A 19,513-nucleotide genomic window follows, 5' to 3' on the forward strand; every position below is an offset into this window, starting at 1 on the left:
CCGTACGCGAGCGAGGGAACTTCCGGGGTTCCAAGGTAATTGACATTTAGCTGCGATTATAAACGATTTGACTTTTCATATATACTAAAGGAATTATCACAACTATAATAAATTCTCTTCTCAAACTACATGTTACGGCTAGTTTGACATTTGTGCTTCTAGAACTACCAGTAGAATTGCTACTTAATATTGATGATGGAATAAATACCAAATCATTAATACGTCAACAACAGACAATCTTTATCTTAATTGTTTACTGAAGTACGTGCCTGATAAAATCAAGATCTATTTATAAAGAAAAGAACGACACATATTCACAATGACAACACTTCAGAAAACAAAAAAAGTATTATCATCATTATACCATTACAAATAAGTAGAATCAAAATCGACGCTCAAATGACATCCGACCCATTTGTGAATAACAGCGTCAAGAATAATTATGTCATTATTATTGGCACTTAAACAGCGCTGCTACTCGCGCGTGCTACTATTTTGCAAAAGACGTCGTTTCCGAAAACGGAAAATATAAAAGGGCTGTCAGATGTTTGATAACACCGTTACTAAATATGCAGTAAGACGCTTATATGATTACCATATTAAACACAATTGAGATACGGCGTATCAACGCGGCTTTCTGTCATTATGGGCGTAAAGGAAGGCTTTATCAGCCCGTGTTCTTAAAATGCGTGACAGTTACTCGAAGAATACATTCAGATTACGGTTAGTTGCGTGACAGTTACTCGAAGAATACATTCAGATTACGGTTAGTTGCGTGACAGTTACGCGAAGAATACACTCAGATTGCGGTTAGTTGCGTTACAATTACTCGAAGAATACATTCAGATTACGTAGTTGCGTGACAGTTACGCGAAGAATACATTCAGATTACGAAGTTGCGTGACAGTTACTCGAAGAATACATCCAGATTATGTAGTTGCGTGACAGTTACGCGAAGAATACATTCAGATTACGTAGTTGCGTGACAGTTACGCGAAGAATACATTCAGATTACGGTTAGTTGCGTGACAGTTACGCGAAGAATACATACAGATTACGGTTAGTTTTAGTGATATTCGACCCTATGTTGGCTCGACTTTTTCAAATGTTTGCACTTTTAAAACATACAGTTCCGTTTTCTGGTTAGAACTGGTTTCGGATTTCCGAACGCGCGACTGAAGATGAACTATAGGAAAATGTTTGATAACAGATATATGTTCACACTTTGAGTTGCTACTGATCTGCTGTTGATAATATGTAAAAACCGACATGTACCTATACATTATTGAAAGATGCTTAACTTAAAATAGACATTTAAATAAATAATTTCAGTACTTTGAAATTCTTTCGTAAGGGTTTATAAATTGGTGTTCTGTTGTGCATGTTATTAAACAAAAGTATTTACGCTATGATAATTTTTTCTTTCTCAATCTAAACGTTTTTAAATCATCTAAAATAACTTAAGGTCAGAATTGTATTAAAACAATTCTTAGTGTCTTCCACGCGTCCTTTATTTAAAACTGGCCGTAACTATGTTCATCTTTATCTAGTGTTTTGGACACTACAAAATAAAATCGTAACTGAACTTTTAAATAAAACGGACTAAGGACTTTGTTTCTTAATGAAATATCTCAGAAATATTCCCTGGGCAGGAATGTTCACGATCGAACGATCTTCACATCGAAAGGTTCTTTCGACGCTATGATGTCATTTAAGACATTAATGCAATTAAAGGCGCAAACATGTTACGTTCTGACATTTGTAAATACTTAATTGCATTAATGTCTTAAATGACAGACAGACATTTTATTTAAGACGTTCACATTGTACATCGCCTAAACACATACATTTGCAAAGAACATGTTAACATGATAAGGAATTAATATTTCCGAATTTTGTGAAAAATGAATCAACAGTTTGGAAAAAGGTAAGTTACTATAAATGACGATACCATTTCTTTAATATCATAACTCACAGGAACAAACCTATCGTTAATGTAAAATTTAAAATTACTAAATTCAGTCGTAACTATAACTTGTCGTATGATGGTAAATAAAACAGTGCCCTTATCAAAAATACCGCTGACTTCAAATTCGCTGGTCGGTCCTTGTTCGTCCACCTCTGATTGCGCTATACGGACAGATACGGAGAGATACGGGGGGGAGGGGGGGGGGGGGGGGGGGCAGGTGTGTCAGAGGGACGACCTCAATACCTTCACGCAACTCTCTTTGTGCACAACGACAGATAGTGGAAATGAGTCAAATTGATAACTGTAAAAAGTCTCCGCCTGATAGATAAACAAGTACATAATCGAATACATAAGTAGATCCATATTGAAGTGTTTTTAGCATAATTAATTAGCACATATCGCTGTCAATACACGAATATCTCAACCTTATTTGAGCAAACTTACAAATGAGTTTTGCTGAAAGAAATATATATGTACGCTTTATGTATTCGGTGATTAATGATTTGTCTTCGGAAAGACCATCCGAAAGCCCGCCCGACCTACCGACCGACCACCCGATCGACGGCTAAATTACAAATTTACAAAAAGAAATCTTAATATTAAGAAATATTGAATCGCGTCCTGGAAAAACGGGGCTTAATGCGTGTGCGTAAAGTGTCGTCCAAGATTTGCTATGCAGTTCGATATTGCTAATCAGGGTCGACACTTGCCAATGTTATGGTATTTTGCGTTTAACTAAGTCTTTTCTTAGCGAAAATCTAGTTAAGGAAGAAAGTATCGTCCCTGATTAGCTCGGGTAGACTGCAAGGCTAATATATTACGACACTTACCGCACAAGCATTAAGCCCTGCTGTCCCAGAGCGAGACTAAGATGCATAGATCATCAGCCGATTGGTTACTATGATTGCACGGCTTTGAAAGTATGTATGCTATTAAACCGTCCAATGACTGTTGGGTGGTTGGCAGCTTATCCTTGTACTATGATGGCACGGCTTTGAAAGTATGTATGATATGAAACCGTCCAATGACTGCTGGGTGGTTGGCAGCTTATCCTTGTACTATGATTGCACGGCTTTGAAAGTATGTATGCTATTAAACCGTCCAATGACTGCTGGGTGGTTGGCAGCTTATCCTTGTACTATGATGGCACGGCTTTGAAAGTATGTATGATATGAAACCGTCCAATGACTGCTGGGTGGTTGGCAGCTTATCCTTGTACTATGATTGCACGGCTTTGAAAGTACGTATGCTATTAAACCGTCCAATGACTGCTGGGTGGTTGGCAGCTTATCCTTGTACTATGATTGCACGGCTTTGAAAGTATGTATGATATGAAACCGTCCAATGACTGCTGGGTGGTTGGCAGCTTATCCTTGTACTATGATTGCACGGCTTTGAAAGTATGTATGCTATTAAACCGTCCAATGACTGCTGGGTGGTTGGCAGCTTATCCTTGTACTATGATGGCACGGCTTTGAAAGTATGTATGATATGAAACCTTCCAATGACTGCTGGGTGGTTGGCAGCTTATCCTTGTACTATGATTGCACGGCTTTGAAAGTATGTATGATATGAAACCGTCCAATGACTGCTGGGTGGTTGGCAGCTTATCCTTGTACTATGATTGCACGGCTTTGAAAGTATGTATGATATGAAACCGTCCAATGACTGCTGGGTGGTTGGCAGCTTATCCTTGTACTATGATTGCACGGCTTTGAAAGTATGTATGATATGAAACCGTCCAATGACTGCTGGGTGGTTGGCAGCTTATCCTTGTACTATGATTGCACGGCTTTGAAAGTATGTATGATATGAAACCGTCCAATGACTGCTGGGTGGTTGGCTGCTTATCCTTGACAGCTGGTGTTTAAAATGTCAAATAAGGATTTGTTCACAAATATTCCTAGTTTTTGTAAATTTCATTACATGTATTTGCTTAGATTTATATTATATTTGCAATATTTTAAAGTTGTTCAAATATCAAAATAAGCAGTTGATTTTTTCCCAAAAATAGTAGTATTGGAAAATGCAAAGTTTATAGAATACAATCCATTTTTTTTCTTAAACGTTAATATATATTTAAAATTTCCATGTATGTGATAAATTTTTAACATTTGTGTTCTATCATTTGCATTCTTGGAAAAATTTAAAACGAGGGCAAGCTGGTTTTGTCTCTCTGATTTTGTGTTCCGTTAAGGCCACTCGTTGTTTCATATATTATAAGCATAAGAAACCAATATAAAGAAGTGAAACTCCAGCTGCTGGAGCAGTATTGAATTTTCATTAAAAACAATTAGTTGGTCCTTTATTTAAGGCAAGTGACCGATTGCCCAAACTGTACAAAACAGCACAATACAGCACAATACAAACCAACATAAACACAACATATGAATAAAGCTGGGGTCACCGCCTTGGAACGGTCAATGCAAAGCATTGGGGGTTTAAACCTGGTTATAGAGCGCTCATGCTCACACTTGGCCCAGCAATATTCATAATACATTTAAGTGTAAATAAAATTTAACGTCATAGCATTGTAACTCAAATTAAACAATAATAAAAGGGAATTAAAACGCATTTAATTTAATTACTATTTAATTACTCAATTGCATTGAAGATACAAGAGTAAGTCAAAAAGCGAAACTGCAAAGCGAAATTCCGATGCGCAATCATGAAATAAATATCGCAATTTGGCATCGTAATTCCGTGACCTCGTTTCGTGTTTTCAGTGCATTCCTTTATCTGTTTATAGGGTGACAATTCGGGAAAAAAGCTCCGGTATCACCAATAAACTTAAAATAGAAAATAACGTAAGCAGCTTCTCTCGGATCTTAAATTAATCCGACTCGTGTCCGAAATGTTACGAATCGACGGAATAATTCAAAAACACGTGAAACCATCTTTTTATTTTCTCCGCTTTCTAATCCTCGTCATTATAATCAGCAGCAATAGAAGTGGCGTTATGACCATAGCGTGTGTTATAATGATCGCCATCATCATCATAGAAATAATCACAAATGTTTATCTTTATCATCAGTCATCATCATCAGTCTTTCTCATTATTATAATCTTAATAACCGCCATTTTCATCTCTGGCATATACCAATTTCAACGACAAATACACTTGTTTGTTAAATCAAGCGCCAATCACTAGTTTACAAACACCGTGCTCTGAACGTTATTCTACTTAGTCTGTGTGCATTACATTTTTTGGGTACCCACATGTTGTGTTGCTGATGACATAAATGTGCAGAGGTTAATGAAATAATTAGCATTTTAATTCACAAAGCATCATTTTTTTATTATGCAACGTCATGTGTTTTAATGTCGCTCATACATATACATATATAAATTGGATACACGTGATAGGGTGTTTCGGGGAGTTGTATGACATTGTTGAATGAAAGAAATTGTAGAAACATGCACGACGCCATTTTTAATATAAATATACACACTCATTCTTAACTATAAATTCACGTCTGAACAGCTTATCAAATTGAATAATGTAATGCATTCATCCATGCCAAAGATTAAAGATTTAAAATATACACATATACACGCAAGTTTAATGGTTAACACAACGATTTACGGGTGCTCCATATAACGACCAAATATCAGTTGCTATGTATTAAAATTTCGTGGCCATACTTGAACATCGAGGTAACCATGGTTTAGGAACGATACTGAGAATGCTCCCTACATAAAGAGAAATTATGCTAATTTTCTAATGCTACGCGTTTTTCATGGTGGGAACTCCGTTCGGTAATTTCTTGACTTTGTTGTACGAAAAGAAGTTCTTGTAGGAAGCCGCCTTGTTGCACCCGTACACGAGCATCTTGTCGAGCTTTGGTGATCAAAGCATGTCACGAGTCTCCGTCCTATGCCACGTGACGCTGAGTTGACTGCAGCACTCGGAACCCTGAAATGCACGTTCCAAACACTGTTAAGTTTGTATTTAATAGGGCAGGGTAGAGCAACAGTATACTATTATAATTAAACCAGTGCAACCAAATAATCATTTGGGGAATAGGGTTTTCAACAATTGATTATGAAAAATAGCGTGATTTCATTCTTGAAATAGGGTGAAATGAGTTGTAAAAATGAATACCTCAAAATCATTGCTGCTTTACTTCTGTTGAAGCTGCACACTTGTATTGATTAAATAAAACTGTAAACTATTATAATAAACTTTAATAAACTGATGTTTCATAACATGTTTAATCCTGGAAACTGTCCATAATATAAACATAAAAAAAACGATGTTAACTGACATATTTGTAACAGTCAAACATATAGACTGATATTTTGGCGCAACAATCGCGGACGTCTTTCGACCACTTTTAGACATTTTATTTCGCATCGTAATAGAAACTGAAAGTACAGAGGCTTTAAAAATACATAGACACTCATCGAAAGATTAAGTCAAATTAAAAAGGCATATATGTCGTCGTAAATAATTTGGGCAGACGCTTTATTTGACTTTGAAATCTAGTCCTCAGAGCGTTTGAATAACTTTGACTGTTTTCCTTCTCCGTCATCCAGGCGCTTGCTGAATGAAACTGTCGCCGCGTTACAATAATAATTCCAAATAGGAAATACCTAAAATGGGCAAAGCATTTTCGATCGAGCTATTGTATTGTACGCATTAAATTAGAAGAATTTGCGTAAATATCAATTTGGTTGCGTGTTCAATATGCATGATATTGTATTTCTTTGCGTTTTTAAATATTTTAATATGTTGTAAGATGCAGATACCCAGCTTATCTGGGGCACTGTAAACGCAGCGTTGCTGCGATTATATTTCCTTATTTATTATAAAATGTGGGACGTAGATGTACGATAACAGAAAAACAGATTACTGCCTAAAAGTTGTGAAATATATGAGACTCGGAACGAGTAAAATAAGGGCCTATTTTTATTATATACTGCAAAGCAGGCAGTTACCTTTTATTTCCTATAAATATTCTTGCTGGTTGCCAAATTTATACATAAACGGTCACATGATTTTCCGTTTTAGGGGCATACATTTAGCCGAATCACCCTTAACAAAAAGTGTACATTCTTCATTCACATAAAAAGAAAATTTAAATTAAAAACAACGTTTTTTAAAGTATTTTATTGCATTAAAACAATAATTAATATGCACTCATCGCATTTTAAAATCCTGGCATGCATTTACTGAATTAAATTATGATGGATACGTTCAGAAACGTAAATAACACTACGTCTCTGATACGTTATATATAACAATACATGTGATATAAGCGAAGGCCATTTTATTCCAAACTTACTTTCGCATCAGTTGCATCGAACGCTTAAGAATTATTTAGGCACTCCGGAGTCCGTTTCCGTGGGAAAATGTACTTGGAATATTGTATGTGATTTTTTTCAATCGCACGTATAATAAATATGTATTAACATCTAACAATATAAAAAAATAATGCAACACGTGGGATAGGGTATTACTGTCATAAATCCTGACACTGACGTTTCACTTTACATTTGTACAATACATTTTATGTTGTATTCACATTTTCTGAACGAAATCTTGTATTTGTACACTCTTGATTTGCACGTGTCTGAATGTGTCGTCTACAAGCTTTACGCCTTATGCTGACGCTTGTGACGTAATGTGGCTACCAAACACGAAATCTGACATAGTTCGAACTCATCCACATCTATGTTTCAACTCGCGATGTCGACACTTTCCCAAGAAGTTAGATCACTGGCCTAATAAACACTTAAGGGTAGTTTACTTTGAAATCTGAATTCTTTCGGATACGAATACAAATTTAAGAGTTAAAATCTTAAAATGTAGTTTTACCTTGATCCATTAGGAATTATAATTTTACGCATATAATTGAATACAACGCAACTTGATATATTGAGTGACAAGTTAAGTTGTTTCTATAAGAGAACATGAAACATTGTATATTATTCCAATGGGACCATTTGATGTATTTATAATACCTGGAATCCTTAAAGTTCACTATTACCAGCCTGTATTCCAGGTGTTTATTGAAATCTGACCTGGATCTAATACATTAACTGATATCTGACCTGTAATTTAGAATTCACAAGGCCAGGGCCGGGTTGCTCACAGCACCGTTAAGATAACATTAACGTTAAGCTTAATCTCCGTTAAGTACCCTAACGCAGCGTATTTTTTTCAGCCGTGAACTTCATGTTGCTGAAACAGTTTTAACGCTGACGTTAATTAACGCAGCGTTAAGACTTTTACGTCAGTGTTATATCACACAATCCATTCCAAATTTCAACTTATTGTTCCTGTTATCCAAAATGGCCTCCAACACAGCAGACAATTCTTTTCCTGAAATAAAAAGAAGAAAAAACGCAATGTAAATTTTAGTACGATTTAAACTTTCAAGTTAGAAGAACTTGTAAAAGAGGAGAACATTTTTGCAATAATTACTTATAAGTTGTCAAATACTTTGAGTTTCAAAACGAAACAGGAAACATGGCTTAAGAAAGCAGAAGAGATTTATTCACAAGGGGTTGCAATGAAAAGTGCTGATGAATGTAGAACAAGTGGCAAAACTTAAAAAGGGAATGTAAGACCTCTGTTACTCAGAAAAAGCTTGAAAGGAAGAAAACGAGTGAAGGGACCGTACCAGAGGCTGCTATGGCCAACGAACAGCATGTCATAAGTTCTGAAGTTTATAAAGATTCAGCATCATTCAATGTTATAAAAGAAGGAACGGGCGGCGAAGAAGCCATTTTGAAACCTAGCGTTTTATTGTGCTTTAGACCTCAATTAAAGATAACGGCAAAAACTGCCGTTAAACTGGCCGTTAAAAGCCAGCGTTATTTTGAGCAGCCCAATGTTAAAGCTAATGCTGATTTTAACAGGCAAGTTTAATGATTATTTAAATATACTTATTGACAAAAAAGTATGTATTTTTTATTTAACGCCACGTTCAAAATGTTTCCGTTTTCCGTCTTCTTTTCTTTTTTGTTTTGCTTGTTCTGGTTTGAAATATTCACTGTTTTGTGCTTTTTAAAACTTTATAATAAGATATCTTCTCTGTCTTTTGAGATTATTGCGAAATTCAAAATGGAGTCAGATGGACTGGAACCGATATCCCTTGTTTAAGCCTTTCTAAAAATGTTATGAAATGTTCCCTGTTGTGAAGGACGGCTAGAAATTGTGATGGTTTTCGCGCCTGATATCACATATATTTGTTTCTGTTGACTTTTTCACGTTGATTTAAGATGATTGCGATACGTAATTGTAAGGTCAATTGCATATTTTCTTCTGTTGTACTGTCTACGTATGGTGGATACGTGTTTGTTTATACCACAGTTATTCGAGAATTTCGGGATATTCTTTGTTAAGTATTGTGTGTGTGTATTTCCATGCTTATTTGGTCCCTCCGAGCCAGAGGTGAGGACCCGGAGTGTGTCCCAGCACTCCTTCCTAATCAGATTTTAGACTCACGAAAGTTGGGACGATTTGTGAATGATAGCTGCAATTTCAAGCTATTTATTGTTTTACTAAACGATTTTTATTTTTTGAGGTGGTCTTGTGCTGTAAGGGGGTAACCGGAGTACCCGAAGGAAACCCCACCTATCCGGTATGGTTACCACCAACCACACTCACATGCGCCGGGAACGGGAATCGAACCCCGGTCGCCTAGGTGAGAACCGAGCGTGCGAACCACTGCGCTAGCCGGACAACACTCCTTTGTTAAGTATTTATTTTGCAGCGGTTATATCTTCGTTTCAGGCGTTTTCAAAACTGAAAAATGTTATGCATCGGAACATGATTATATAGCAGCTCGATTTAATCAGTGTTTCATCTCCTGGGCTTCGCTTTAAATCATGCTGACATCACATTTATGCCAATCGGCATAAATATACGCGGACAATTTCTGATACGGAACTTTTATAAGGAGCATGTCGATAGGAGGTCGAAATAATTTGCTAAATATAAGCTTATTTACGTGCTACTGAGTTTGCCGGAGATTGTTCGTTTAAGGAACATGAGTTTAAAAAATATCAGTCCAAAGCAAACTTAATGCCGTGAAAGGAAGAAGTCAGACAGACGGACACAGCGGCCACTATATTTCTCTCCCCTCTTCCGGGAAATATAAAAACACAACAGCATTCGCCGCACTTTCCCCAATGTCTTGGTCTAAAGCAAATATCAAATATAAAATTAAAGTCATGTGCTCTCGATAATTTTAATAAGCTCCAAATGCGATTTTATCAAGTTTATCAATTTCGCTCCTCGTTTATTTGGACAATAAGCGTCCGAGTGAAGGAGATCTGACGTGCTTTCGGGGTCGTCCAGATGTTTGGTGCTACGTGGTTACGTGGTTACCTGGTTACGATGGGATTGTTGCTAGGCACTGACGGCACATGACCGAGAAACAGCAGTATATAGTCAACGGTATCACAGAGTTGGGTTTCGAACTTCTGCATTCGTCTGAAAAAATGTGTGTTGTATGAGGGGTTTACAATTTTTCATCATTAGTCAAACCTTATTTAGATTTAAAGTCTAATTGATCAATGGTAAAAAATGTTCCCTTTGTTGTTGTAATGTTGTATGTGTTTGATTTTTTACGAAATTGTTTTATTGTAGTTCGGTAGCAATACGCTAGTATGTCCTGAAGAATACTGTTATTATACCCTTATTTATACATAATAAACTGCGACCTACGTATATTGTATTAAGCATATTTTGTTTCTAAAAAAATGTATTAATGACATCTGTGAAAAAGAGGATTTAATTTATGACAGGGCATGTAGTCACGTTGAAATATTCATAACAATCAGAGTGTCCATTTATACTCATTTAGACTCGTCAGAACGTAATTTCTTGGGTTTTCCAAAAATTACTGTTTCGTGGACAAGTGAATTGCTTTATTTCTGACTTTGGAAAAAAACGAAGGATTTGCGTCGGTCATTTTCGGAGGTGTTTGTTTTAAATTCGTGGATCGATCGAAAAACGAAATCATCGAACATTAATGTCCCACTTATAATAATGCTTTTTCAGTATGATATTTCGCTTACATTTGTGACCGCATCCTGTTTTGATACGCAGAAAAATCATATCATCGTGTCACGTCATCCGGATCTATCAGATTCTCTCTTATTCAAATGTGAAAAACATATCCCATTCTTCACTGAACAAACCGATCTGTGAAAATATAGTGTACAGACCAAAATTGGCGCGTTTTACCGTAATGATTTACAGTTTACTTACATTGATAGAACATTCAGCTTCCGGTCAATTTCATCCCAATATTCTGACGCCATTTCCGGTTACGATGCAATCACACATCCGGTTTCGTCGGACACCGATATTACTGCGGAGGAAAAGATATAACATGTCAAAGCGCTGACTGCAGTATATCACATGTATACATTTACTAATTTAATAAATCCTCGCATTGGGAAAACTGGGCTTAAAAACATGTGCGTACATTGGCATACCAAATAAGCCTGTGCAGTTCGCACAGGCTAATCGGGAATACAACTTTCCGCTTGTATTGAATTTTTCAAATAAAAGAAAGGCTCTTCTAAACGAAAATCTAGTTTAGTCGGAAGGTGTCGTCCTTGATTAGCATGCGAAGACTGCATACTATATGGGGGTACACTTTACGCATATACATTATAAGTATTAAGCCCATTTTAATCAGAACGATACTCATTTAAATGATAACGAAACCAGAAGATATCCTTGCTAATAAACAAGAGAAAAAGGGTAACAATGACCATAATGCCCACAATTGATTGTTGACCTCTTAAGTGTTAACAAGACTTGCGCGCTACGTTGTCAACATCTGCGATACATCTATACCGAAAATTAACCTTTGACATATGTGTGGGACATTGACCATGTCGATAGGGAGACGGGTGTTACGAGAGACATGGTTTGCCCCATGTTTAACATTGCTGGTAAGTTATTCTGATAATGTTATGCTGAATGAACCGCTCTCAGTACCGATAATCTCTAACCAACACATGCAAACACACAAAGCTCGCATTGTGCTAGATTAATCGAGCTTTCAACAAGCGTGTTCGATATATATTTGGTATTTCAACTTCATTAATTTCAATGAAAAGGAAACAGCTGGAAAGAATCAATCAAGTCATTACTGCATTTATCTCCCTTATATACGATCGAAGACAAATACGGACATTTTCAGTCTTACCAGACGTGAAAGGTTTTCAAGTTATTACTTTGTTCTTAGTTTATAGAAATTAAGCTCGTTGTACACACCTGTCATTCATACTTTTAATTTGTAATATGCATTTAAAAACAGCATAACAAATGCAACAAAACAATTGATGGTAAAAAGAACCAATACGATTGGTATGGTGATTTCTCAGACCGCACCGCTTGAAAATAAGTATCATTTGTAATGTAAAAAAGTAGATTATTGAAACATAAATATATCATGAATACAATCGACGTATTAAGAAACTTATTTGACAGTGACAGTGTCCCTCGTTTTTTAAGATTTCATAGGTATCAACAATAAGTTTCTAATAGATTGACACATTCATGTCCGACCAGATTAGGTATCAACAGTAAGTTTCTAATAGATTGACACATTCCTGTCTGACCAGATTAATTGAGTGTTTTTTACCAAGCTGATATTTAAATCGTAATTCGTGTAAAACACCTGAAAAGCTTAGTCTTAGAAGTGACAAATGCGTAAAATCCACGTTTCATACGTTAATATGTGGAAGTTTTAATAATTACGGTATGTTTCAGAAACGGCCTGCCGGACTTACGCAAAACACAGACAACCCGATGGGCAGACATCAACGGTGAATCCTGTATACACTGTGGGTGTTTAGTAGGATATACTGGTTAGATTTGACTTTTCGAAAATATATTTTAATGACTAAAAAGTCAAATAGGATGAAATCGATAGGGTCAATCAGGGCCGGTAATAAAATAAACTGCAACAATTTTTCCAAAATATTGCTTTGGTATTAAACACATTTGCATTTCACAGAACAGTATTGTATTATTTTGCGCATGCGCGGATGTGATTTCTGGTAGATCCGGAGTCTCAAACTATCGGCATCAGTATACGACGATAACGGGACTTAAAAAATATAAAGGTTAATACCGTCAATAGAAGCGTATATTTCTAAAATAAACATTAATATTGTAACAATCGATAGATTAAAATGAAATACTGTTGCATTAAGTTGAGGGACGGCCAAATTATTATTGCTGCAGCATTTACGGGAAACTGTGGATGCACGTGTCGACTGTTGGAGCACGTGGCAATTTTAACAAACAGAACACTGCCTTTTTTAATTACAAATAGGACAGAATGTTTTTAAACAAATAGACATTTCAATAGCTCATGAAGAATGCATTTGCGTTAGGTGTCGTCTCATATTAGCCTGTGCGGTCCGCTGATATGATTTTTTGCTCAAATGTATTTTTCTGTAGCGAAAATCCAGTTGAGTAGAAATGTGGCGTCCCTTAAATCTGTGTTGACAGCACATGCTAATCCGAGGCGACACAAAAAGCATTTAACCCATTTTTTTCGACAGCGAGGCGGGTAACTTTTTGTGATCTTTTATAAGGGAACTTCCCGAGCCTTGGTTGCTTCTATCCACGAACTCTACGTCGATATCACTAGACGCTTGTTCCGGTGAAATGTCGATCGCCCGAGACGCTTGGTCGTCATCTGGGTCAGACGACGGAGGCGCCGTCTAATGGCGAGCTTTTCTACGGAAGCCGGATCTACCGGTCGTGAGGTCTGAATAGTTTGGCAAATAATATGCACGGTTTTGTTTCCGGTAGTGGTAGAAACAATTAGATAAGAATTGGTTGTTTGCCTAATAAGACCTTTGTCATTTATTACTGTTATTTATGTTCGACATTTGTTTTTGGTTTTGTGTGTGTCACAAACAATAAATTGAGACATTTATATAAATAGGCGACTATTAAAAAGCACAAAATTGTGACAAATAAATATAGACCAACCGGCACTTAGGAAAACAGTTAATACACCGTGGGATCATTTATCTTGTGGAAAGTTTACTGCCATACAACTATACCAGCACAAAAGACAGAAAATCAAAAACAACAAATAATGGCATTTTTTTATGTTTTCAAAACTAGTTAACCCACTCACCGGCGTCATAGACATGGCGTCTGCCTTTCGATTGCATGTGCGGTCTCTTCTGACGGATAAATTTGAGTGTTTCGTCGTCCATCTTCGTCTGCCGTTGGGTTTCCGTCAACACACCCTGTATGTCCAAAATAGTATTTTCTTTAAAAAAGAACAACAAGTACTATTTTCTGTATCCTGTTCTGGATCATATCGGAGTTCTACTGAAATCAGATCACAGTTCTCAAGAACTGATCATATAGTTATTTTATTAACTGATCATGACATATTTTATATGAACTTCCGGGTATTACACAATATAAATTAGGTATCAGATATGGGCAGTTATACTCAAAGTTTGAAAGTGTTTTTATTTGTTCATTACATATTTAAGCATTAAATACCTACTTTTTAATTAAGTAATGTTTCGCACTTCATTTGTTAAATGATCTGCCAAAAATCTGCTATAGTCTGCTCAAAGTAAAAGGTGTTGGTTTTTGACTGATTTCTAGTTAACATAGAGATTATATAGTTTTTGGCACCAATGTTTTTCACTATTTAAGCCATAAGAAAACGGACACAGTATAAATTAGATGCAAGTGTGTAGCTTAATGTGTGCTTTGACTATGTAACAAGGCAACACCACACTCACCCGTTTCAGGTTGAATGTATCCTGTATCTTTCCCATAAATTCCTGTGCAAACTCCGGGCACGTATAAAGCGTCTCTTTCAGCACAGACAGCTCGATCTTGTTGATATCGCAGTAGGTCAGGGCGCGAACAAAGTACAGAGACTTCCCACTGTTGGTCAGGTCTTGAACGTCCCCTCTGAAAAAGGCGTCCTTACCCAAAGTGAGAAATAATCACCATCATCATTATCATATCATCATCATCATCATTATCATCATCATCATCATCATCATCATCATCATCATCATCATCATCATCATCATCATCATCATCATCATCATCATCATCATCATCATCATCATCATCATCATCATCATCATCATCATCATCATCATCATCATCATCATCATCATCATCATCATCATCATCATCATCATCATCATCATCATGAGTGGGTAACACATTAAGTGAGTTTTCAATACATGTCCGGAAACAATTAGGAGGAGTAAACCAAAAGAGGAAATTTTAAAGCGTAAAAGGGGGTAACCGCTGCGGAGAGTTTGTAACCAATAGGGTATGTAACCGCAAACCCTTGGGAATGTAAAGTTGGCTAGATTCTTGGAATAAGAACGCCTTGTATACCTGCCGAGACTCTCTGGAAGGCGGGGCAGTTGTTAAGCAGATTCCGATTGAGATGAAGGCAGATATCCACCTGCAGACACTCCGGAAAACTCTTTGAAAGCTGTATGAACAGAACCATATGTTTGCCTGTTTGTTATTCGAAAATTAATATTCTATAAAAAAACATATGTTCAGAATGTTAACAAGCTTACTGTAAGTAAAGATACATTTTGCAATAAATTATAGACATAACGTTGCTTATCAACCAATTAAGATAAGTAAATAGGATTTAACAATCTGCAGGTGCAATTTTAAAATTCTCATTTATTTTCCTGATCCTCAAAACTATTTAACAATTTTAGAGATAAATGCGCCGAAAAGGACCACTAAGAACTAAAGAATACATATGAGGCAAATTTAGAGGAGTTAATACCACGTCCGGCTATAAGGGTTGGACATCCTATATGAGGACATTTAAAGGAACATCACCGCTTACTCGAAGTTTTAAGTTATCATTATGGGGTGGGCGGTTTTAAAATTCGCACGTTAAGACATCTTTTTCGGAGTGGGCGGAGGTGAATTGTAAATACTCCGCCCTCTAATCCCCACACAACTAAACGACCTCTCTGCACTTATAAATCATTTCTTTTTAAAAATAGTAAGCTCGCCATACTGTGTTCATGTCGATTTCATTGGTATACGCCGACGTATGCTTAAAGCTCTCTTGTAGACGCGAAGCGAGGTTTTTGGGCAGATGGTGAAAGTTGATAAACTCTTTGATGCTCTTGGTTTTATCATGGTATTCGTCCGATCCCAGATACACTCTCATCATAATCGAGCTACCGTTGCCAAAGATAGCGGCGCTTAGAAGAGCTCTTATGAGAGGCGAAAATAGTGTTTATAAAAAATATCGTTTCCAAATATAGTATTTCAAAGATTTTTTTTTTGAAAATAGTGTTCCGAGAAATAGTGTTTTTAAGGAGCTAAGCCACTTAATATTTTTGCAGGTTCTGATTCAGATAGGCATCGTATTGGGCAAAATATAAAAATAAGATTAACACGTGCCTAACAAAAGAACTTTTATTTTTTTAATCATTATACATTACAAAAAGCACTAAAACTGAAAATGATGTAGTCATTAAGTAAATTTGGCCGCCGCGGAACGCACGCTTAAAGTTTTTGCATTCTGTTGATTTTGAACAAATGGTAAAATTGAAGACAATTATGACACAATATGTGTATAATTTATGACTTGTTAATTACACAATACTATTGTTGATTGCAATATGTGATTCAACGAGTTTGTTTCTATACATATCCGGTTTGAATGAAATGTTTCTTTACATATCCGGTTTGAATGAAAGCAACATGCAAAGATGACGTCACATTAGTTAATGTTATGTTCTACTGTATATCATATAATAATAACATGATCTCTTAATGTATGAACCATTCTGTGACGAAATAGGATATTTTTCTCAGTTGAAATATATAATGCGAATAAAATAGCTCTACATTAAAAATGAGGTAGGCTCTGCGAAAACGGGGTTTAGTGAATTCGCACTTTCCTACTTATCTGGGTGTTCGCTAAAAAGAGACTTCCTTTAAAAGGAAAAATACCAAGAAAGCGTCAAAAGGTGTTTCCCAGATCAGCGTGTGCAGTCCGATTGCATTAAGCTCCATATTCCCAGAACAAGGCTGAAAGGTAAATATGAATCAAATAGAATCTTACACCCATGCAACATAGCAAAAATGGAGAATATTTTCTCGGCGTTGGTGTTTGGGGAGACGCTTTTCTAGCCAACCTGCTTCAAACCGCAAATGTGAGAGCGACCGAAACATGTTCACGGACAATTACATGTACTTAATGAGAGCAACCGCAAATGTTTACAACTTTCCCAAAGAAAGAAATAAAAACGACCACCAATGTTCAAAAGGATATGTAAAAACTGGGCATAATGCATGTGCGTAAAGTGTCGTCCCAGATTAGCCTGTGCAGTCCGCACAGACTAATCAGGGACGACACTTTCCGCTTTAATGGCATTTTTTGTTTAAAGGAAGTCTCTTTTGACCGAAAATCTAGTTTAAGCGGAAAGTGTCGTCCCTGATTAGCCTGTGCGGACTGCACAGGTTAATCTGGGACGACACTTTACGCACATGCATTATGCCAAGTTTTTACAAAAAAGACACATTTGATCCACGCTCTGAGCAAACGGTTTTAAATGCATGTGCTTAACGTAACGTCCCAGATAAGCCTGTGAAGTCCGCACAGGCTAATAGGAGATGTGCTTAACGTAACGTCCCAGATAAGCCTGTGAAGTCCGCACAGGCTGATAGGAGATGTGCTTAACGTACCGTCCCAGATAAGCCTGTGAAGTCCGCACAGGCTGATAGGAGATGTGCTTAACGTAACGTCCTAGATAAGCCTGTGAAGTCCGCACAGGCTGATAGGAGATGTGCTTAACGTACCGTCCCAGATAAGCCTGTGAAGTCCGCACAGGCTGATAGGAGATGTGCTGAACGTAACGTCCCAGATAAGCCTGTGAAGTCCGCACAGGCTGATAGGAGATGTGCTTAACGTAACGTCCCAGATAAGCCTGTGAAGTCCGCACAGGCTGATAGGAGATGTGCTTAACGTACCGTCCCAGATAAGCCTGTGAAGTCCGCACAGGCTGATAGGAGACAACTTGTTCCACTGTAATTGTGTTTCTCGTTTAAAGAAAGTCTCTTGTGAGCAAAAATCCAGTTTAGGCGGAAAGTTTTGTCCTGTAAACAAAAAATGTTATAAAAGCGGAAAGTGTCGTTCCTGATTAGCCTGTGCGGTTTTTATTAAAATCCCTTTTCACAGATCACGGTCCATATATATTATAACGCAAAGTTTAATTCAATTTAATATCCCTCGACATCTATTGATTTCACTCATACCATAAGATTCCTTAATCGGGTTCTTTAAGCATTACGTATCGCGTCAATAATTATCTAAACGCTAGAATCGATTTATCTAGAAAATCATGGGAAAAGGCGAGTTAATTAATTAATATTCACGTTTGCCCCTTTGATTAATGTGCTCACTGACAAAATCGCGCGCAGAAAATAAATACACAGTCAATATCTGTTTGTTAAATACTAATGTTGGCACCATACTGCCTCCTACCAAGAATATTAGAGGTTGGAATTACATATCGGTTAATGAATGATCCTCGTTCTGGGAAAACCGGGCTTGATGCGTGGGCGTATAGTGTCGTTCCAGATAAGCATGTGCCGTCCGCAGTAGAGCCAATGAAGCCGGAACTTTCCGCATAAACTGCTTTTAGATAATAAGAGACTTCCTCTAAACGAAACATTCCATAAAATACGAAATTTGGGACGATATTTTACGCAATTGTATTAAAGGTAACCTTCGGCGACAATATCAAGTTGCTTTGAACAAGATTGCATCATAGTATAGTTGCATGTAACCAAATAAAATACGGAAAAATCCGACGTTTTACTTGTTAATAAACAACGAATTACTTTTTTTCTTCAAACATTAGGATGAGCGACAATTTATCTATTTGCATTTAATTTATGTGAAGCATATTCTGATTACTATATGGTAGTATATAACAGTTAAGGCTAGATTGCACTTTACCGGTACGCAGTTGTTTACCATTATCGACAAAGCGGGAGTTTGGGGGCGGTAGCCCCCGATACTACTGTAAGGAAATATATAGGATAAAAAGGATTATTAGCTGTTGCGTTTGGTGTTAGATGATAGGTGTTGCGGGTAAGAATTAGGGTACGCTTTTCCGTTCTTTTTTACGTACCGGTAAAGTGCAATTGCCCCAACAGTTAAAGTACATACAAAAAGTGTGGTAATTTTCGCAAAATAACGTAGCGTTTTAAGCATAACTACATTTTAATAAATCTCAATTTGCAAAAGTGTCGTCATAAATTATAGCCACTCAGTTGTAACCACTTTGCTTTAAAATAATAAACCCAAATAACTTCGTTTTTTATTTGAATGACACGAGCCAGACATTGACATATTCGGCTGAAACGCGCAAGAGAAAAATGCTGGAAGCAGACTCGTATTAATAATCCGCATAAATTGGATTTTCACTAGCAGGAGACTTACTTTAAATGCAAAATACTTTAAAGCGCAAAGTGTCGCCTCTGATAAGCCGTTTCGGATAACACAGGTTTTT

At 36.8% G+C, this 19,513-nt stretch overlaps 1 protein-coding gene and 1 long non-coding RNA gene across 2 annotated transcripts in view; both read right to left on the minus strand.

Moving 5' to 3' along the window:
* Positions 1-19,513, minus strand: part of LOC127846890 (E3 ubiquitin-protein ligase TRIM33-like) — a 215,209-nt gene that overhangs the window by 147,350 nt on the left and 48,346 nt on the right. The gene's annotated exons all lie outside the window — the stretch shown is intronic.
* Positions 13,170-14,890, minus strand: LOC127846911 (uncharacterized). The gene is made up of 3 exons (XR_008033731.1): positions 14,729-14,890; positions 14,101-14,215; positions 13,170-13,722 (listed from the first exon to the last, which is right to left on the minus strand). It is a non-coding gene; the product is annotated as an uncharacterized LOC127846911 (long non-coding RNA).

This window comes from Dreissena polymorpha, chromosome 10, assembly GCF_020536995.1.
Source record: "Dreissena polymorpha isolate Duluth1 chromosome 10, UMN_Dpol_1.0, whole genome shotgun sequence".
NCBI classification, from domain to species: domain Eukaryota; kingdom Metazoa; phylum Mollusca; class Bivalvia; order Myida; family Dreissenidae; genus Dreissena; species Dreissena polymorpha.